The sequence below is a fragment of the Dryobates pubescens genome, chromosome 30 (genome assembly GCF_014839835.1).
Source record: "Dryobates pubescens isolate bDryPub1 chromosome 30, bDryPub1.pri, whole genome shotgun sequence".
Taxonomy (NCBI): domain Eukaryota; kingdom Metazoa; phylum Chordata; class Aves; order Piciformes; family Picidae; genus Dryobates; species Dryobates pubescens.
This window is the reverse complement of record NC_071641.1, coordinates 7,136,889-7,158,576: the sequence shown is the minus strand read 5'-3', so window position 1 is coordinate 7,158,576 and position 21,688 is coordinate 7,136,889. Positions and strand designations below refer to the sequence as shown.

The following is a 21,688-nucleotide window of genomic DNA, read 5'->3' as shown; positions in this document are numbered from 1 at the left end:
AGAGGGGATTGGACGTGGCACTTGGTGCCATGGTCTAGTCCTGAGGTCTGTGGTGACAGGTTGGACTTGATGATCTTTGAGGTGTCTTCCAACCTGATTGAGTCTATGATTCTGGCCTGGGTAGCAGGCCTGGTAGCTGTGCCATGGTCCTCCTAAGCACTCACACAAGCACCAGTGTGCTGCAGCTGCTAATCAAGTACCTGCTAACAGCGACTCCAGGGCCCAGGGGAGCTGCTGCTGCCAGCGCTGAAGCCATCACAAGTCAAAGCCAGCATGAAGCACAAAGCCTGCATGCTGTGTGAGGACAAATCACCACGTGGCCCAGCACAATCAAAGAATGGCTCAGGTTGGAAGGCACCTGAGAAATCATCTACTCCACCCTTCCTGCCATGGGCAGGGACACTTCTCAACTAGACTGAGCTGCTCAAGGCTTCATCCAACCTGGCCCTGAACACCCCCAAGGAGGAGGCAGCCACAGCCTCCCTGGGCAGCCCATGCCAGAGTCTCACCACCCTCATACAGAAGAACCTCTTCCTAACATCCAGTCTAAACCCAGCTTCAAACCATTCCCCCTTGGACTTGATGATCTTTGAGGTCTTTTCCAACCTTGTTGATTCTATGATTCCAGGCCCAACACCACCTAAGACCATCAGGCCCAGAAGTCTGGGTGACCTAATAGAGGGTGAAACATGGCTGGATTTTTCTTCTGCAGCAGACACAAAGTACCTCTGACATGCATGACTGTTGTGCCCACATATTCCAAAGCTCCTGACTCTTAGCCTGTCACTGCTTCCCTCACATAGAGGACCAGGGGCTCTGTTCTTCAGCAGCAGATGCTAGGCACAGACAGCACCGGTAAACAACAATCTGTTTGCTGACTTGTAGGGAAGGGAAGAGTCCAAAGCCCTGCACAAAAAATGCTTTCCTCAGCAGAAAGCTTCTCCAGGCCCCCCAGACATCAGTGGTTCTTGAACCATATGGAAAAGACCTTAAGATCATAGAATGGATTAGGTTGGAACAGACTTCAGAGACCATGTACTCACAACTTCCCTGCTATGGGCAGGGACACTTCCCAGCTAGACTCAGCTGCTCAAGGCCTCATTCAACCTGGCCTCAAACACCCCCAGGGAGGAGGCATCCACAGCCTCCCTGGGCAGCCTATGCCAGAATCTCAGCAGCCCTGTACCGAAGAACTTCTTCCTAAGATCCAGTCTAAACCTACTCTCCCTCAGCTTCAAACCATTCCCCCTTGTCCTATTGCTAGATATCCTTATCAAAAGTCCCTCTCCAGCTTTCCTGTGGGATCCCTTCAGATACTGCAAGGCAGCTATCAGGTCTCCCTCAATCTTCTCTTCTCCAGGCTGAACACCCCCAGCACCCTCAGCCTATCCTCAGAGCAGAGCTGCTCCAGCCCTTGGATCATCCTTGTGGCCCTCCTCTGGACTCATTCCAACAGCTCTGTGTCCTTCTTATGATGTGGACACCAGAACTGGATGCAGTACTTGAGGAGAGGGTCTCACCAGAGCAGAGTAAAGGGGCAGAATCCCCTCCCTTGCCCTGCTGGCCACACTCCTCTTAATGCAGCCCAGGACAGGATTTGCCTCCTGTGCTGCTGGCTCATGGGGAGCTTCTCAGCAACCAACACCCCCAAGTTTCTTCAGAGCTGCTCTCAACCCACTCTGCACCCAGCCTGGATTTGTGCCTGGGACTGGCCCAACCCAGATCCAGGACCTTGCCCTTGAGATCCTTGAATCCAACCAGGGGAACTGCTTGTGACACTACCCAAAACAGAGCCTCCCTCACTGCTGTGCAAGCACCACCATAACTGATTTTTAGTATCTGTAATGGGAGGGGAAAACCCCATTAATTACAGCTGATAATTAGCATCTGTGATGGGAAGCAGAATTTGACCTTGGAATAAAAATGAACTCAATTTAGGCACAAAGCCACTCCCAGTGAGAGCAGCAGCAGGAGCCTACCACACACCCTTCCAGGATGATGGGGCTGGGACCAGACAACCAGCAAAGATGACAACAGTCCTGGGCAGGTTTAATCAGCCTGCATGACCTGTCCCCCCAAAAAGGAGGGGAAAGAAGACCCCCAAAAGCCCCAAATCTTTCCTCCAGATACCAGCTCCCAGATTCATAGAATGGTTTGGTTGGGAAGGGACCTTAATGATCAGTTTGTGTGTCAGCAAGCTGCTGCTGTTCTCTGTTTACATGCCCAGCATCACCAAGCAGCCCTGGAGGGCTTCAAAAAACATGCAGAGATGGCCCTTCAGGACGTGGTTTAGTGGGCATGGTGGTGCTGGGTTGATGCTTGGTCTTTCCCAACCTTAATGAGGCTGTGGTTCCAGGATTCCACTGCACCACAGCAGCAGCTCTGCAGCCAGTGGCCTCAGCCAGCCTGGTCCTCACTTATCAGGATAGTTGTCCCCTTGTAGGGTTGAGGGTCACAGAGCAGTTCCCATGTCATCAGCCCTCTCTACTGCACTACATAGCCAAATTTAGCCCCTGTGGAGAATTCTGTGCCCCCTGTGCCTGGCAGAGCCAGCTGAGGCTGCAGGCAGAGCAGGGAGAGGCTGAGCAGGGCTGTCCCCACTCCTGAGGGAAGTGACATTTCTCAAGTCTCTGGATGGCACAAATCTTGGGCAGCCTGGCACCAAAGCCAGGCTTTGGCTCTCCCCAGTGAGACCAACCCCAATCTACCCATGGCTCAGGCAGCCTGTAGTTGGCTTGGCATTGCCTTTGGTGCACAGCAGGTTTTCCCTGCTCCCCTGGCTGTCAGAACATCTTCACCACAGAGTGCTCTGCCCAAAGGAAAACCTCCTCTCTCCCCACCCCACAGGCAATGCTGCCCCTTCTTCCACTCCATTCACCTCCAGGGCTGGCCAGCACATCCCACCCACAGCTAAGTCATCACAGAACCCCAGCATGCTGGGGTTGGAAGGGACCTGTGGGGATCATCCAACTCTAACCTTGTGGAGTCTCCCCTGGAGAGACTCCAAACCTACCTGGACCTTGTGATGCTGGGCAAGCTACTGTGGGTGCCCCTGCTTTAGCAGAGGGGTTGGACTGGGTGATCTCCAGAGGTCCCCTCCAACCTTTACCATTCTGTATGACTCTGATTCTGTTGAGGAGCAGAGATTAGAAACCAGCCAAGAGACAAGAAGGAAAGAAAACAAGAACTGTCCAGTTCCAGTGCAGAAAAAGGTTACTGATGGAAGTTCAATCCTTAGCTAAACACTGAACTCAGAGGAAGCAAAGCCAATGAAATGCCCCTCAGGCAGGTTGAGTGGCACAGAGCTCCCCATCACGAGATGTCCTGCTGAACAGGCAGCTCTCAGAAACCAGAACAAACATTCCCATGGCTAAAACCAGCAAGCCCTTATCAGCCCTTGTGCTGCAGGCTGCACATCAGCTGTGCAGTGCTTGGGCAACCTCCCTGGCAGCCAGCTCACTCCAGAGAGCATTTTCTGCTTCTCCCTCAGAAGCAGATGGATGCTTAGCCACAAATTCTCCAGGCCAACATGGGGGGAGTTTGGGGAGCACAGTCCCTGTAACCTGGTGTCCCCTAGCAGCAGGTGTGGTCCTCCACAGCCAGTCATGGGCATTGATGGAACCAAGTGGTGCTGCCATGCTGCACCAGGGACCTGCAGAGATGTGAGCCTGGCCAGGATCATTCCAGGGCTTTTGGGTTCACAACCCCTTTGCATTTTCCACTGGGAAGAGATATTCCACAGAGAACACGTGATCTCACTTGCTCAGTCAGCTCCTGAGGGACTTCAGAAGAAGGTGGGGTTGTTCAACCTGCAGAAGGCTCCAGAGAGACCTTCTGGTGGCCTTGCAGTGCTTAAAGGGGCCAGAAGAAAGCTGGGGACAGACTTTTGAGCAGTTGTAGCAGGACAAAGGGTGATGGTTTGAACTCAAAGAGGGAGATTCAGACTGGAGAGAAGGGAGAAATGTTTGTCTCTGGGGGTGGTGACACCCTGGCCCAGGTTGCCCAGAGAGGTGGGAGAGGTCCCATCCCTGGAACCATTGCAGGTCAGGTTGCTAGGGGCTGAGTGCAACCTGCTCTAGTTGCAGATGAGGGGCTGGGCTGGATGAGCTTTGAAGGTCCCTCCCTGCCCTAAGCAGCCTGTGATTCTCTAAGGAAACAGCACAATCTGTGGAGTAAGAGCTGAAAACCACTGAATTGCCCCCAAACCACCTTTCTGCCCCCATCAGTCCAGACTTAACACCCAAGGTTGCTAACACAAGCCCTGTTCTCCTCAACCTCCTCTCTCTGGGGCCATTACCTCACTATCACAACCCAGCTAACCCAACTATTCCTGAGTTCAGGAACAGCTGTTCCTCAGTTTCAGGCATTGGAATCACAGGATATATCTGCTTGGAAGAGACCTCAAAGATCATCCAGTCCAACCCTCAACCCAGCACTGAAGGGTAAACATTAAACCATGTCCCTAAGCACCAGGCCCACACACTGCTTGAACACCTCCAGGGATGGTGACTCCACCAGTGCCCTGTGCAGACCATTCCAATGTTTGAGAACCCTTTCAAGTGAAGAAACATTTCCTAATGTCCAGCCTAAACCTCCTCTGGCACAGCTTAAAACTGTGCCCAGGGAGGTGGTGGAGTCACCATCCCTGGAGGTGTAGGAGAAAGGTGTGGACATGGCATGTGGGGACATGGTTTGATGGCCATGGTGGTGTTGGGTTGATGGTTGGGCTGGATGATCTTAGAGGGCTTTTCCAAACCCTTCTTTAGGGTTTAAAAGCATCTGCACACAACTGGCACTCACAGGTGGATCCACCTGGAGAAAGCAGCACAGGCTCTGCGCTTTGCCTTCGTGCTTTAGGGTGCGCTCGGGACCGCAGCGGGCGCCCACGCAGGCAGCTTTGCACCCCCGTGCACTGGCACCCTCCCCTGCCAGGGGGAGAGAGCCAAATTCCCCCATTATCCACTCAAAAGCAGAGTTTCCTCAGCCCCCAGCAGGCAGTGAGTAACTCCCAAGCAGAGCTCAGCTCAGGGAGGGAAGCGCCATGACTCAGCCGCCAACCTCCGCATGCCCCGCGGGGAAAGTCATTTTCCTTCAGCAGCGGGGCTTGGGCTGGGGAAAACGAGAGAGAGGGCTTTGGAGAGGCCAAGGGGGCAGCAGGGCTCTGATTTAAACTCCTGTGTGCAGGCATCTGTGCCACCCCATCGCTGGTCACCAGCACCGGCCGCTGGCAGCGGAGCGCAGCCGGGAAAGGGTCCGGCCGAGCAGGAGCAGGGTGAGGAGGCCCCAGCCCGCACAGCCTGATCTCAAACCACTCATTAGCTCACACCCAGCAGCAAATTAAAGCCAGGCAGAGTCGTCACAGGCTTCAGCAAACGACCTTCCTGAGCAAAATGATGGGGTGGAGGAAAGTCATAAACAGAATGGCAGCTGAGAGGATCCCCAGCCCAGTGCCAGCGGAGCCCAGCAGGGTGTGGGGCTGCCCTGGGTCGGGGGGGCAGCCCTTGGGCAGCCCCTCCACCGAGGGGATGGCAAAAAGATGCAGGAATGATGCTGCACTTCGGGGTGTTTGGCTCCAGAGAGTTCCACAGCATCCCCAAATCCCAGCACAGTGGGGGTTGGAAGAGACCTCTGGAGATCAGGGGTGCCCACCACAGCTTGCCCAGGATCACAATGGCCAGGGGGGTTTGGAATCTCTCCAGAGAAGGAGACTCCACAACCTCTCTGAGCAGCCTGCTCCAGGGCTCCAGCACCCTCATACCAAACAAAATTTCTCCTCCTTTTCAGATGGAACCTCCTGGGTTCCAGTTTGTGCCTGTTGCCCCTTGTCCTGTCACTGGGCACCACTGACAAGTCTGGCCCCATCCTCTTGCCCCCCACAGGTGCTTCAGCTCTTGCTGAGCATTGATCAGATCCCCTCTCAGGCTGCTCCTCTCCAGGCTCAACATGATTCTGGGCAAGCTGCTGTGTGTGACACAGCCACTAGGGAAACCACCACGTTCACACCCACAGCTGGGTTCCCACCTGGGCACTGTAGGGCAGCCACCAGCCCTCACCAGCATCTCCTCTGAGCCAGCCCACAGCAGCAGAAGGGTGTGAGGCCCCTGCACAGCACCAAACATAACTAAGGGGCAATGGTTCGAAATCAGTAGATTTAGACTGAATGTTAGGACCAAGTCCTGCACCATGAGGGTGGTAGAATGCTTCAACAGGTTGCCCAGGGAGACAGTTGAGGTCTCATCCCTGGAGATATTCATGGTTGACAGGGCTCTGAGCAACCTGATCTAGCTGATGATGTCCCTGCTGACTGCAGGGGGTTTGGACTGGATGACCTTTGACTGGATGTCCCTTCCAACCCAAACCACTCTATGAATCTATGAGCTTCAAAGCCTACTTTCTACTCCTGAACACTGCAGTTTAGGTTGTAACCCAACTTTTCCTCTGGAAGAACAAAAAGACCCAAGGCAGCCATTCACCATCACATCACTCAAAAGGACACTCAGAAACTTCTCCATGGGCTTTCTTACATCAGCTCAGGGACTTGCCATCACCATGCCCTTGGCTTGTGCTTTTGGCTTTGCTGAGGAATGGCTCCCGTTGCCCTGCACCCCCCTGAGGCAAAGCAGCCATCTGCTGTAGGATTCATAGAGCCACTGAATGGTTTGGGTTGGAAAGGACCTTAAAGATCTTCCCAGTTCCAAGCCCCCTGTCACAGGCAGGGACACATTCCACCACACCTGGTTGTTCAAGGCCTCATCCAAGGACCCATGCCTCAGGCCTTGCCAAACCCAAGGAGCCACCATTCCACCAAGAGAGGGCAGCCAGCTTCCTCAGCTCTCACCTGCAGACCGAGCTGTGCTTTGGTTGGGATGGTGCTCAGGATGGTATCTAACCCCACCTCTGGCACAGAGCCACCGACTCCAGGAAGGCCTCGAGTCCCTTCCAAGCGCCACTCGCTCTGCCGTCACGAAACTGAAACTCTCTGCAGGTTCTTATTAAAGTGGCAAAACTCCAGTGACTCACCTGCTGGAATTCCAGCCTGCTCCAGCCTGGGAGCTGGTGCTGACACACACGGGTCAGGCCACCTGGCACCACGGGAGCACAAGGCAAACACAGCAGTCCCAGCACACACAAGCCCCTGCTCCTCTTTGGAGGAGGGTCCCTCCCTGCAGGAAGAGGCAGCAAACCAGTTCTCCCAACCTTCCCACTGCTCACAGGACCTGGAGGACATGAGACTGATGTTTTTCCCTTGACCTCAGCACTGGCCAGGACTCCTGCAGTACAAACCCATTGTTTGCTTTGTAAGGGCCCAGCAATGCCAAGAATGTCACACATCCAGGTGGAAGGACAAGAGCAGGTAAAAGGAGAGCAGGAGCTGTGCCCATGGGGACAGGAGACTAGCAGGACACAGCAACATGCAAAGGAATACCAGGAAGGTTCCTCCAGCTACTCCTCTATCAGCACTGAGGAGCACAACCACTGCCCTGGGGGCATGAGGCAACAATGGCAACCCAGGCAGAAGACAAAGGCAGGCAGGTTTCCATCTGGCAGATGTGTATGTGCACCAGGGGTTTTACTGCAGAGCCAGATTACCATAGGAAATAACCTCCTGGACACCCCCTCCTAAACACCACATCCAGCAGTAGAAGATGGACACTGGATGTGGGTTACCTTCTCCACCTGCCTCACATCCCAAGCCTCAGGTATCAGAGCTCTCCCTCACCCCCAGCAGAGACTGGACACCTGGTCTTGGGGATGGTCCTGCTTGTCCACAGGCCTTGGGTGACATCTGCTAGCCTTCCCAGGAGGGCATTCCTGCTGTTCTTGGCATCTGCTCCAAGCAGGGAGTGGGGGCCTGGTAATTCCTGTTCTGCCTTTTTTTGTCTGCTTGGTTTTCCAGACAAACAGAGGCTGTTTGTAAACCCCTTCCGCTGACTGCTGGAAGCCCGCAGCCAAAAGGCTCAGCCACGCTTTGGATACACACAAGAAGGACCTCACAGAGCCATCAGCAAAGCCCAGGCCTAGCTTGGGAAGATGCTAGGAAAAAAAGCACCCACAAATAAACTGAAGACAGGCAGCCAGGGGTGAATAAAGGTGGAACTGTTTTCTCCATGAGCAGGGGCACTCAGGGCACCTCTGCTCTGCAGATGGGCAGAGTGGGTGCCCAGGTAAACAAGCAGCTCACAAAGGCCTCACAGACGGTGCAGGACACATGTCCTCCCCAGATACTGCTGCCCTTTGACACTTATTTTTGGCAAGCAGGAAGCTCCTTGGTTTGTTTGCAGAAGTGGCCAGAATGGGCCCTGGGAGGCAGCTGTCCTGTTCCAGCTCTGCCTTTCAGTCTGGGTCCTACACCACAGGCTCCCAGCCGCTCGAAGGGACACAGATTAGACTCCCTGTGTTCCCACCGAGACTCAGCAGAAGGGGGCTTGGTGCTGAACTGCTCTTGTTAGGCTTGGTTGTGTTAGAGGGAAAAGGGAAGCTCTGACCTCTCCTGCTGACATTCAGAAGACCACAGCATGACCCAGGAAAATGCCAGCTTCCCTCTTTTCCAACCCGCTCCTCCTAACTCAGCAACAGCTCCCCACAGCCTCTGCTGCACTGATCCAGAGCAAACAGGAAACAGAATCTGTGCAGATCCTGCAGCCTCAAGCCATCATCTTATCTTCTGTGCAACCATCCTGCAGCTGCAAGCTCTCCTCCACAGGCAGACACCACTTGACACCTAGCAGGGACACCTCTGAGCTGTGCTCTCCAGCATCAGAACCCAACAGGCTGGCATCAATTAATCTTTCTGGACTGAGGGAATCCAGACTAATGCAAACCTCAAAAGATTAACCCACACAGTTCCAAGAGCTTGTCCATAGGTCACTTGAGTTTGTAAAACACTTGGTGCTCTACACTTGGTACAAAAGCTCTAGGCTTTGTTTTCACAGTACAGTGCATTAGAGGTTGGAAGGGGTCTCCAGAGACCATTGAGTCCAACCCCCTGTCAAAGCAGGGTCACTTAGGGTAGACCACAGAGAATAGAATAGGAATTAGAATAGAATAGGAATTAGGATAGGAATTAGGATAGGAATTAGGATAGGAATAGGATAGGAATAGGATAGGAATAGGATAGGAATAGGATAGGAATAGGATAGGAATAGGATAAGGAATAGGATAAGGAATAGGATAAGGAATAGGATAAGGAATAGGATAAGGAATAGGATAAGGAATAGGATAAGGAATAGGATAAGGAATAGGATAAGGAATAGGAATAGGAATAGGAATAGGAATAGGAATAGGAATAGGAATAGGATAGGAATAGAATAGGATAGAATAGAATAGAATAGAATAGAATAGAATAGAATAGAATAGAATAGAATAGAATAGAATAGAATAGAATAGGAATAGAATAGGAATAGAATAGGAATAGAATAGGAATAGAATAGGAATAGAATAGGAATAGAATAGGAATAGAATAGGAATAGAATAGGAATAGAATAGAATAGTTAACCAGGTTGGAAAAGACCAGGAATGCATCCAGGTAGGGTTTGAAAGTCTCCACAGGAGGAGACTCCACAATTTCTCTGGGCAGCCTGCTCCAGTGCCTTTCTGTTCATTATAGACCACTCCTAGTTACCTGCAAGAATGAAGACCCTTTCTACCCAACAACATGCATTCAAGGGCCTTTGATGACACTCCTCGACTAGCTGTCATCACCAAAGTCAGGTCAAAACCTTCCTTCACTCCCTGTGGAGCCATAAGGCTACCGACCCACCTCCATGCAGCTCGAGCAAGCCAAGGCTGGGCTGTTCCAGGTGAGTGGAAGCACACATTTGGACACAAACCCATCCCAGTTACCAGGAGCCTGCTTTGTTCACCTACCTGGCAGCAGGAATTCTCTCAGCTGTGCAGCAAAGGACACAGGAAGTGTCAGAGATGCAATGACAGCCACATGGGTAGGGGTTGCACATTTTCCATGTTTTAATAGACACCAAAGTGAGTCCATTGTACTTAAGACACTACAATGATTTCATCCTATTGCATGTCCTGCTCCATTACATTTCTCAGAGCACAGAATTGAGCAAAGGTCTGGCAGCTTTAGAGTTAACAAGGGTGTGAAATCTGTAAGGAAAAGAAGCAGCAGCAATAATCTGGGGGGGGTTGGGTGTGGTTGGTGGTGGGTTGGTTTTGTTATCAAGAATAGCTAACTTTTGAGTAATAAATACATTCCGAGTTGTGGGCTTTGCTGTTCTCCTAAGTGCACTCCCACGTGACTTGTCAGATTTCTCAGCCTAGGGTGAGATATCCTGAAGACTTTCCCAGCAGCCTCGCACCAGAAGAGCCACCTCTGACTGCAGGTCCCGGGGCCTCTCCCCTGTCCCCCGTCCCGGACGAAGAGCAGCGCAAGCTGACAAGGGAAGGCGTCCTCCCGCCACGCGCACGGCGGCCTCCAGCTTCTCCTGGGGAGCGTGTCAGGGTGCTGACAGCCTGGGTGACCCTCTAGGAGAACAGCTGTGCTCTTATCTTCTGTTACCTTGAAGAAAGTGAAAGAGGGAGAGGTCACTGCAGGTGGCTGGGCACAGCCCGGTGTGAGCGGACAGGCACACGCTGCAGGGGCCCTCTAAATATAGGCAAGGAATTCTGCTGCTCCTGGCCAGCCCGGCAGGCAAGAGCCAGAGGCAGCTACAGCTCTGGAAGGAGCCCATCAAGTTAACAAAGGCAGAGCAGGAGCTTTCTCCAAGCAGACACGGTAGGAGTCGCGGCGAGGGGAACGCATCGCTGCCCTCCGGCCTGAAGACCGGCAGGGCCCCGGCCGGGTGGGTTACCGGAGGTTAATCTGCCACGGGCTCCTGCAGAGCGTGCCACGTGAAGAACATCTGCCTCCACTTTCCAAGCACAGGCCAGAAAATAGGATTAGTTTCCCCTGGAGAGCAAAGCTGAGCCCAAGCTTCTCTAAGTACCTGCCGCTGCTGAAGAGGCCGGCTGCCGCCCGAGCAGTCGCAGGTGCTCACAGGAGTCACGGGTGGATGAAGAAGCTGAGCAGCCATGACACCTTCCCATGTGGCCTCCTTCCCCTTGGGCCCCTCACCCTTCCCACCCCAGACCACGGCTCATTTCAGGCTGCAGAAGCAAGTGTGGGCCACGGCAGTGCTGTGGAGCCCTTGAGATGGCCAGTGTCTCTCAAAGGACCACGCACTGCTCCCCTCCCACACAGCCCTCTGAAGATCATAGAATGGTCCAGGCTGGAACAGACCTCCAAAGGTCATCCAGTCCAACCTCCCCACAGTCAGCAGAGACATCCCCAACTAGATCAGGTCACCCTGAGGCCTGTCGAGCCTAACCTTGACTATCTCCTAGGATGGGGCCTCAACCACTTCCCTGGGCAACCTGTTCCAGTGCTCAACCACCCTCAGAGTAAAGAACCTGTTCCTACTATCCAGTCTAAATCTGTCCCTCTCTAGTTTGAAGCCATTGCTCCTTATCCTGTCACTGCAGGTCTTTATAAACAGTCTCTCCTCTCTCCATCCTTCCTGTAGCCCCCTTCAGGTACTGGCAGGCTGCTATTAGGTCTCCCCAGAGCCTCCTCTTCTCCAGGCTGAACCACCCCAGCTCCCTCAGCCTGTCCTTGCAGCAGAGGTGCTCCAACCCCTCATCACAGAATGTTAGGGGTTGGAACAGACCTCTGGACATCATCCAATCCAAGCCCCCTGCCGAAGCAGGATCACCTAGGGCAGGTCACACAGGAACACATCCAGGTGAGTTTTGAAAGTCTCCAGAGGAGGAGACTCCACCACCTCTCTGGGCAGCCTGCTCCAGTGCTCTGTCACCCTCACCATAAAGAAGTGTGTCCTTGTGTTGAGATGGAACCTCCTGTGTTCTAGCTTCTACCCATTGTTCCTTGTCCTATCACTGGGCACCACCAAAAAGAGCCTGGTACCTTCATCCTGACATCCACTAGGATGTCCTCAGTCTTCTCAAGACTAAGCAGCCCCAGGTCTCTCAGTCTTTCTTCACAGGAGAGATGTTCAAGTCCCTTGATCATCCTCATGGCTTCTTTTGGACTCTCTCAGGCACCAGACCACAACTGAGCAGCCTCCAGGCACTACAGGCACACAAGATGCTTATTCAGAAGGGCAATGCCACCCACTCCAAACCACCAGAGGGTGATGGAGCTACCCATGCCTGATGTGTGACACTACTGTCATCTGGCCTCCTCACCATCCACTGAGGGCAGATGGCAGGCTTGAGAGATGCATCCCCTGAAGAGGGATGTGATCATCAAAGCAAAATCTTCACAGAGAAGTCCTCATCTGTGTCCCTGCCTGCAAGAGGTACTTGAACTAGCCCTGTAAGTCAGGTTACAGAGTAACCCGACTTGGAAGCATTCAAAAGAAGGATCCATTTGCCTTCAAGATCAAATGAGGCAATCAGGAGACAGAATCCCAGAATGTTAAGGGTTGGAAGGGAACTCAAAGGATCATCCAGTCCAACCCTCCTGCCAGAGCAGGATCACCTAGGGCAGGCCACACTGGAAACAACGGGAAGAACACACAAGAGACGTGGAAAACAACTCAGTGACACAGGAATGAAAAACCAGCATGGAGACTTACACTTCAGCTTGTCAACTGCAAAAGCATCACAGCACCACACCTCAGACCCCATCCAGTTTGAGTCAGTCCCAATGCCTGACCAGCCCTCGGACACATCCGTGCCAGATCAGCCAACGTGGCCGAGTCAGAGCCACGGGACGCACGGGCTCAGAGCCGTGTCCCTGACAAACGGGGTTAGTGCTGGGAGGCAAAAGATCAAAGACCTTTAAAACCCCCTGGCAGCTGAGGTTTTTGTCTTACAGAGAGCACAATCAGCCCAGCACACTGACACCAAACACAGGAAGATGACCACATTTCCAGCAGCTCTCCTGTGGGCACAGGACCAAACGCGACGCTGATCTGCTCCGACGCAGCCTCCAGAGCGACCTTCAGCGCTGCCCAAACAATGGAGACTTCAAAGAGCTGATTCAGTGCACCCTGAACATCTGCCCTGAAAATTCCATTCCAGAGGACTGCAGCTGGGCTTCACCAGCTCCTACAGGAGTGAGCAGAACCATCCCACTGCTCAGAAACTGGGCTGTCTCACAAGAAGCCTCTGTCACCTACAGTCCTTACTCAGCCTTACAGGAGAACCTCTCCATGTGGCTTCTGCTGGGTGGTGCAATCTCCTAGGGCACATAGCAAGCTCTCCTGCAGGCTCACAGGATGTTAGGGGTTGGAAGGGACCTCTGGAGATCATTGAGTCCAACCCCCCTGCCAGAACAGGACCCTAGAGTCCAGCACAGGTCACACAGGAACACATCCAGATGGGTCTTGAAAGTCTCCAGAGAAGGAGACTCCACTACCTCTCTGGGCAGCCTGTTCAGTGCTCTGTGACCCTCACAGGGAAGAAGTTCCTCCTCATATTGAGGTGGAACATCCTGTGCTTCAGTTTATACCCACTGCCCCTTGTCCTATCTCAGGGTGCAACTGAGCAGAGGCTCCCCCCTCCCTCCTGACACCCAGCCCTCAGATATTTATGGACATTCAATAAATGTTGATGCAGTTTTATCACCTTCCTCCTACCCAGACCGCAGCGAGGTGCCCGGACTGGGCACAACACCCCTCAGACGGTTTTCTGCCCACAGCCAACCCTTCAGAGCCAGAGCAGACACGGAGAATGTTTGGTCTAAACAGGAAAAATGCACTTCCTTGTTGGGGAGGCAGCAACAAGCCCTGGGGCCAGTCTTTGTGATTTTCAAACTTGGAGGAAGGAAGCATCACAACAGAAGAATGACACCAAACAACCTCCCAGCGAAGGCTGCTCCCTGCGCGAGGGCAGAGCCAGGCACCAGCCGCGGCTGCTCGCTGGGATCCCTACCTGCGAGCCAAGATCAGGGAGTCCCTCCTCTGGGACCTGAACCCTGGTGCTACCAGCAAAACATCAAACTGCTTTGGAGCAGCTGAGGCTCCACCTCTTGCAGTGTCCAAGCCTCAGCTCTGTGTGGATGGAAGGCTGATTGTCCCCAGCACAGACACACCACACTCTGCAGCCCAGGGCTGAGGAAGGGGCAGGGGCCATCACTGCCAGATCTCAAGGGTCTGTTCTGAGCAACCTCCTGAGAGAGGGTTCAAGAGAAGAAACACAATGACAGTCCCTCAGATGTTCTCACTTCAGAGCTAGAAAACTTCAGAGATCAATCCCCTGGGAAAAACACAGCCTAGGTGAAAAAGGACTTGACAAATGTCCAATTCATTGGACAAGGAGAAGGTGCTGGTGAGAGCAGGCACTGTAAGATCCTTCTGCACGAAAAAGCTCCACACCTCCTTTCTCCTGATCACTGCCTGTGCACTCCAGCTCAGCAGAGAGCTCCAGGCCCTCTCCAGTGAGCCCACAGAGGCTGAGTCTGCTGCCTTTCTCCTAGCAAAGCTGGACCTCAAACTGCAGGAGAGTGTCCTCTGCAGAAACCATCTGATTCTCATTCCACATTCAGCAGAACACAAATTCACATCTCCCACCTCACAGAAACACCTTGAGGGGCAGGGGCAGAATGTCTCCATTCTGCAAGGGGGCAGAGGGCAAGCCCTTAGGGGGTGCTTCAAATTACACTCTTTTCCTTGCTTGATTCCACTTGACTTTTCCTTTCTGCTCTCAGCTATTCCTGCTCCTGTACACAGCTAGAGTCAGCAGAACAGAACTATCACCCCTGCTGAGATATAAAGCACAATGCCATCTCTGATGGGACCTCAAGCCCTCTGTCAGCTTCCTACACTGATGGAAGAGAGCAGGGACAGATCCTGGGCAAGCTGCTGTAGGTGCCCCTGCTTTAGCAGGGGGGTTGGACTGGATGATTTCCAGAGGTCCCTTCCAAACCCACCATGGTGGCATTCTGCTTAAAGAAGGCCAAACATCTTCAAGAAGGAGCAGCAGATGGAACATTCTGGGTGCTGCTGTAGGCCTGACACACATACAAGCAATGTAGACAGAACAGAGCTGCTGTCTCAGGCCCCTGTGTGCTGAGCTTGGTGTCAAAAGGAAAGCCAAGAAAGGTCTCCTGAAGCCAAGTGCTTCATTACACTCAAGAGCACCAAGCCTGGGATCAAACAAAGCCATTCACAAAGTCAGGCCTGAGCCCTGCAGCAGAGTGCAGAAAGCTGACGTGCCCTCCCCAAGGCATGTGGGTGGTGGAGACCCTGCTCTGCCCTCACCTGGGGAGCTCACACCTTGACCCCCGAGGCACCATAAGCACAGGGCATCCCTGGCACCCCATCCACTCCCCTGCTGGGCCTTTTGCCTTTGTGACAGTGCCATGTGCACTGATGAAAGGGCTCCTGGACATGCTGCTGGGCTGTACCACCAGCAGGCAGGGATCAGCTCCAAGTGAAGACCAAGAGCCACACACATGTGCCCAGGGTGAGGTCTGGAACTCATCTCCTACAGATGGTTTCTCTGGAAAGCCCTGGAGTGCTGCAGCACTGCAAGCCTCCCCATCACAGCAGCCCCAGCCCTCTTAGCCTGCATGTCCTGGCAGGCTGGGTACTGATGGCAGCAAGAAGCCTGCTCATTTGCTCCACTCCAGCAGCCAACTTGGAGGAATATTTTCTAATCATAATTCAATTAACAGCAGGCTAATTGAGCACCATCAAAGCAGCCTTCTCCCCAGGCATTGCCCACAGGGGGGGAAAGGCAGTGAGCTAGCCCTGGCTCAAGCTCAGGAAGATGACACAATCCCAGCAAGGTGGGGTTGGAAGGGGCCTCTGGGGATCATCCAGTCCAACCCCCTGCTAAAGCAGGGGAGCCCACAGCAGCTTGCCCAGGGTCACAATGGCCAGGTGGGGTTGGAGACTCTCCAGAGCAGGAGACTCCACAACCTCACTGGGCAGCCTGCTCCAGGGCTCCAGCACCCTCACACCAAACAAGTTTCTTCTCATGGAGAAAGCATTCAAGAGGTCATATCCTCCTGTGGCCCTGAGGAGGAGGGACAGGAGCCATGGAACCTAGAAGACCTCTGACAGCCAGCCAAGTGGCTCCTGCAGGGCTTTGTTTCTAAAGATGGGAGCAGCCCCAGCCACGGAGGGAAGGGCAGAGGCCAGTGCTGGAAGGGCTCTGGACAGTCCCTCCTTCCTGTGCCTTCCAACTGCAGCAGAAGGGCTGGGGGTGAGAGGATTGCAGTCAAGACCCCTTCATCAACCTGCCAGTTAGGGGGGGGGTGGAACCACCTCAACTCCCAAGGCACCAGCACCCATCTGGCTGGTACAGGCTGGAGCTGTGCTCTCCAGTATCAGACTCTATCATTTGAGCAGTGAAAAGCCCTGTGCCAAGGTTGAGGGCCTTCTGCTTCCAGAAAGGGTAGCTTTGGCAGGAAGGGACAGCTCAGCTTACTGGCTTGAAGCAAAGCCATCCATCAGAGGGGAAGCTAAACCAGCAATTTAGCTACAGTTCATCTCTTCAGCTGCAGAGAGCAGGCAGGGAATGTGCTCCATGAGGAAATCAAGTCTCTGATCCTCCATCTCAGGCAGCTGAACCAGGACCTGTCCATCAGTCACACACATCCACTCCAGGAGTCAATCAGCTCCATGAAAAAAGCCTTCACTGAAACACTGCCCAGCTCCTCCCTTCCAGAGACACCACCCAGGGCCCTGGAGATGTTCTGTACAGCAGGGCAGCTGAAGGGGTCCACGTGGGAAAGGCTGGGCACATGATGCTGGAGAGCACTGGTGACTCCTGTGGAGGTGAGATGAGTGGCAATGCTTGCACAGGTGGAGCAGCCACATGTGGACCCCCACTCCATGTTGCATCCATGGGGAACAGAGCACAAAGAGCCTTCTGCTGCCCACAGGCACCAGGCCCAGTGGCCTTGGGATGGGCAGAAGACACAGTCCTCACCCTGCACACCAGATGGACATTGTGGCAGCAGCCAGCTAGAATCATCACAGCATGGCTTAGGTTGGAAGGGATCATCTACTCCACCCCCCCTGCCATGGGCAGGGACACCTCCCACCACCCCAGCTTGCTCATCCAACCTGGCCTTGAACACCTCCAGGAGAGGGGTACCACAACCACTCTGGGCAACCTGTTCCAGCGTCTCACCACCCTCATACTAGAGAGCTTCAGACTGGTCTGGGGCAAGGACCACACCAGAAGTGGGACAGCACTTCCCAGCTGATGGAAGAGCTGGAGATTTGGGGTGCAGGGCCTCCAGAAGTCAAGGTGTTAAACTCCATCTGTCACTGCTGCTGGCCAGAAGCAGCCTGTTTCAGGTGCAGGCAACCCCAGGACATGCAAGGGTACCTCAGTGACCCACTGCACAGGCACCCACAGAGCAAAGCAGCTGCACCAGGTGGGTGTAGAACAGAGAGCAGCATCAGCTCCTGCTCAGCCAGCTGGCAGGAACACAGGCAGGCAGCCACACAGAATCACACACAGCACGGTGGGGGTTGGAAGAGACCTCTGGAGAGCAGGATCACCTGAAGCAGATCACACAGGGACGTGTCCAGGCAGGCCTTGAAAGTCTCCAGAGGAGACTCCACCACCTCTCTGGGAAGCCTTCTCCAGTGCTCTGCCACCCTCCAAGTAAAGAAGCTCCTGCTCATACTGATATGCTGAGGATTATACCCAGCCAAGGCCTTCCTGAAGCCCTTCCTCAGCAGCATTCAGTCTGACACTCAGCCCACACACTCCTCCCACCTCAATCCCAGTGACAGCCACAGAGAAAGCAATCCACAGATCAGGCTGGAAAACCACACTGCAAGCCTGTCACCTTCTGAGAGCTTTGCTCTCTGGTTTTGGGTTCCAAGTCCTACCTTTAACACATCAGCATTAGAACAGGAAACCTTGATGTGTCACCCCATTCTGTCACCAGGCCCCAGGAGCCAAGCACTGCCTGTGCATGACCAAGGCTTGGCTAATCCATAGCAGCCTGGGCCAGGCCTTGACAAGCCTTTTGGCAAAGAAATTGTTCCTCATGTCCAACCTAAACCTCCTCTGGGGCAATTTGAGGCCATTTCCTCTTGTCCTATCATTTGTTTCCTGGGAGAAGAGGCCAACCCCCACCTGGCTCCAAGTTTCTTTCAAGAGTTGTAGAACGCCAGCCTCCTTTTCTCCAGGCTGAACAAGCCCAGCTCCCTCAGCTGCTCCTCACCAGACCTGTTCTCCAGACCCTTCACCAGCTTCCCAGCCCTTCCTTGGACCTACTCCAGCCCCTCAGAGTCCTTCTTGGAGTGAGGGGCCCAAAACTGAACCCAGGACTCAGGGTGTGGCCTCACCAGGAGGACAATCCCTGCCCTGGTCCTGCTGGCCACACCATTGCTGATCCAGGCCAGGATGCTGGTGGCCTTCATGGCCACCTGGACACACACTGGCTCATCTACAGCTACTACTGACCAACACCCCCTGGTTCTTTCCTACCAGGCAGTTTCCAGCCACTTTACCCCAAGCCTGGAGTGTCCATGGAGTTGTTGTGACCAATGTGCAGGACTCAGCTCTTGGCCTTGCTGAACATCATACATCACCAAAAGCTACAGAAACTTCCTTTTCACACCACCTGTGAAAGTTTTCAAAGAACACAAGTTTCCAGGCTCTGCTCTTTGTCCAGCACCCAGACACAGCCTGTCTGTCCCAGCCTGGGAAGCCATGCTGGGGATGGAGCTGCTCTGCTGAGCCTGGCCTTCTGCACACCCCACCATCACCTTGGTCCCTCAGCACAGACCCTGCTCCTGCACAGATCCAGCCAGCACAGAGCAGGCAGCAGGGCAGCCACACCTCAGAGAGGGGCTCTGCCCACCGTGGCCACGCTCAGCTAGCACAGCTAAAGCTCTAGATGGGGATTGAAAACTGCAACCAGCAGATGCCAAATGCTCCAGATGGGGCTTGGAGACCCTCAGTCCAGGAAGCAGCTTGCTGTGCTTCCAAGGGAGCTGCTAAGCTCTTTGGTTGACACAAATCTCCTCTGGCAGCTGAAGTTCCAGCTCACGTAAGCAGATCGTGTTCCTGGGCATCTGCAGAGCCCCTGTGCAGTCAGAAATAGCACAATGCATGGCCCCTGGCATGTCCAACCCTGCGCCCAGGAGAGGAGGGGAAAGGGGCAGCAGATGGCACAGGGAGGGAGAAGCAGCACGGATGTCCCCCAGGTGCTGGGTGTCAGGCCCAGCGTGAGGGCTCGGGGGAGCAGGGGGATCTGCAGGGTGCCACAGTCCCTGCTGCAGGCACCCAGTGCCAGGGCACACAGGCATGGCTTGGGACTCGTTCTCCTGCCTTGTGTCAGCATGCAGAGACGCTGGCTCCAAGCTGCTGGGAGGAAGACTCAGAACCAGTAATTAAGCTGGGAGCTTGGCTTGAGCTGACTGCACCATCCTGAAACCGTGCCAAGACACATCTCAAGCGTTCCTCTGCTGGGCTGAAATGTTCCTTGTAACCAGGCAGGTGTTTCTGAAGCTTCAGCTTCCACAGCCACCACCAGCACAGCTTTACACAACGTGAGCAGCCTCTCCGTGCCACTGGCAGAGCAGGGGAGAAGAGGAGAAGGGGAAAAGCAGAGTGAGTGATGCTGCTTCCTAACCTGCTGGCAACAGACACCCTGAGCCTCTTTGGAGGTGAAGTCACCACCCAAGGTTCCAACCCTTACGTTGGAGCTGCTATATATAGCAGTGTGCCATCAGCTGGGGCTCTGCTGCACAGGGCATGGCTGCTGACTCTGAGAGGCTGCTAAGCCAAGGGCAGCCAAATTAGGACCTCCAGAAGCTGGTCTGGTTTACTTTAATGGTTCCACAGCTTGGGGGTGTGGGGACAAAGAGACAGAAGAGTAAAGGACTCTCCAGAGTGCAGGGAAGCAAATGAACATGGACACTGCTGTGTGCAGTTTGGGTCCTTGCTGCACAAGAAAGGCTGGAAAGTGTCCAGAGAAGGGCCAGGAGATTGGTCAGAGGACAGGAAGAGCTGACACGGCAGGACAGGCTGAGAGAGCTGGCTGTGTTCAGCCTTGAGAAGAGAAGGCTTAGGGGAGACCTTACTGCCATGGATCAGGACATAAAGGGTGGCTACCAGGAGGATGGAGACTCCCTTTGTACAAGGAGTCCCATGGAAAAGACAAGAGGTGATGGGGACAAGCTACTGCTGGGGAGATTCCCATTGGACTGCAGAAGGAAATGTTTCCCCTTGAGAATAGGTGGACACTGGAATCACCTTCCAAGGCAAGCAGTGGAGCCCCCTGCATTGGGCAGTTTGAAGACTCAGCTGGACAGGGTGCTGGGCCAGCTCATTTCAGCTCTGCTGTTACCTAGAAGGGTTGGAACAGATGATCCTTGGGGTCCTTTCCAACCTGGCCTTCTGTGACTGTAAACTTCTTGGCTGCAGAGGTGTGTATGAAAACCTTCCAGAAGTTTTAATGAAGCTTCACTGCCTGAGAGGGCTGTAGGCAGGGAGGGAGGATCTGTCTTGAGCTGCTGCTCAGGAGGACCACAGAGCAAAACGAGTCCCCCAGCCTTGTGGCACTGCAGGAAGTACCTGCATGGATCAACACTCTTACCACTGAGTAAGGGGTTGGAGCAGCAGGAGGTTTAGGCTGGATATTAGGAACAATTTCTTTGCTGCAAGAGTGGTCAGGCATTGGAACAGGCTGCCCAGGGAGGTGGTGGAGTCACCATCCCTGGAGGTGTTCAAGAAATGTGTGGACATGGCACCTGGGGACATGGTTTAGTGGCCATGGTGAGCTTAGGCTGATGGCTGGATTTGATGACCTTGGAGGTCTTTTCCAACCCAAACAGTTCTATGTTTCTGTACCACTTAGGAAGCCCCTGATCCTGCCATGTGATGTGTTTCCTGCAGCAGGGACAGGGTGGCCTATGGAAACATGGGTCTCCTTCAGAGCTGGATCTGCAGCTCCATCCACTGCTCATTCCCAACACCACGTGAGTGAGGTCACACCAACCCTGAAGGGTCCACCCCTGGTCATAGGTACTGCTCCAGACCAGAAGCACTGCTCCTTCCCAACACCATGTGTGTGAGGTCACACCAGCCCTGAAGGGCTGACCCCTGGTCATAGGTACTGCTCCAGACCAGAAGCACTGCTCCTTCCCAACACCATGTGTGTGAGGTCACACCAACCCTGAAGGGCTGACCCCTGGTCATAGGTTCTGCTCCAGACCAGAAGGGTGCCAGCACCCCGTACCACACCCCCATCACAGCTGAGCACAACACCTCAGGTAGGAGAAAACCTCCTCTTGTAACACCATACCTTAGCTGGGCTGCTCACAGTTGTGGAAGATGTTTGGCTCAAGGAACCTGGAGCTTACACAGCTCCAAGATTAAACAGGAAGGTATCCCAGAAGTGAACACAAAGCACAAGAGGTTCTCCTGTGACAGCCTCCACTCCACATGGATTGATTGGCATGGCCAATCTGACTGCCTTGAAGCATCTGAAAGGTGGCTGTCAGGAAGAAGGGGCCAGGCTCTTTTCAATGGTGCCCAGTGATAGGTCAAGGGGCAGTGGATACAAACTGGAACACAGGAAGCTCCACCTCAAGATGAGGAGAAACAACTTTGCTGTGAGGGTGCTGGAGCCCTGGAGCAGGCTACCCAGAGAGATTGTGGAGTTTCCTTCCCTGGAGACTTTCAAGACCCATCTGGATGTGTTCCTGTGTGACCTGCTTTAGGTGATCCTGCCCCAGCAGAAGGT

At 53.9% G+C, this 21,688-nt stretch overlaps 1 protein-coding gene across 3 annotated transcripts in view; it reads right to left on the bottom strand.

Moving 5' to 3' along the window:
• The window catches only part of PWWP2B (PWWP domain containing 2B), a 53,980-nt gene that overhangs the window by 19,896 nt on the left and 12,396 nt on the right, over nucleotides 1–21,688 (bottom strand). The window contains exon 3 of one of the 3 annotated variants that reach the window (XR_008462953.1): nucleotides 9,868–10,519. The exons of 1 other annotated variant lie outside the window; for it this stretch is intronic. The gene's annotated coding sequence lies outside the window, so the exon portion shown is untranslated. The remainder of the gene's footprint in view (nucleotides 1–9,867; nucleotides 10,520–21,688) is intronic. One more of the 3 variants, XR_008462954.1, reaches the window with a different exon arrangement.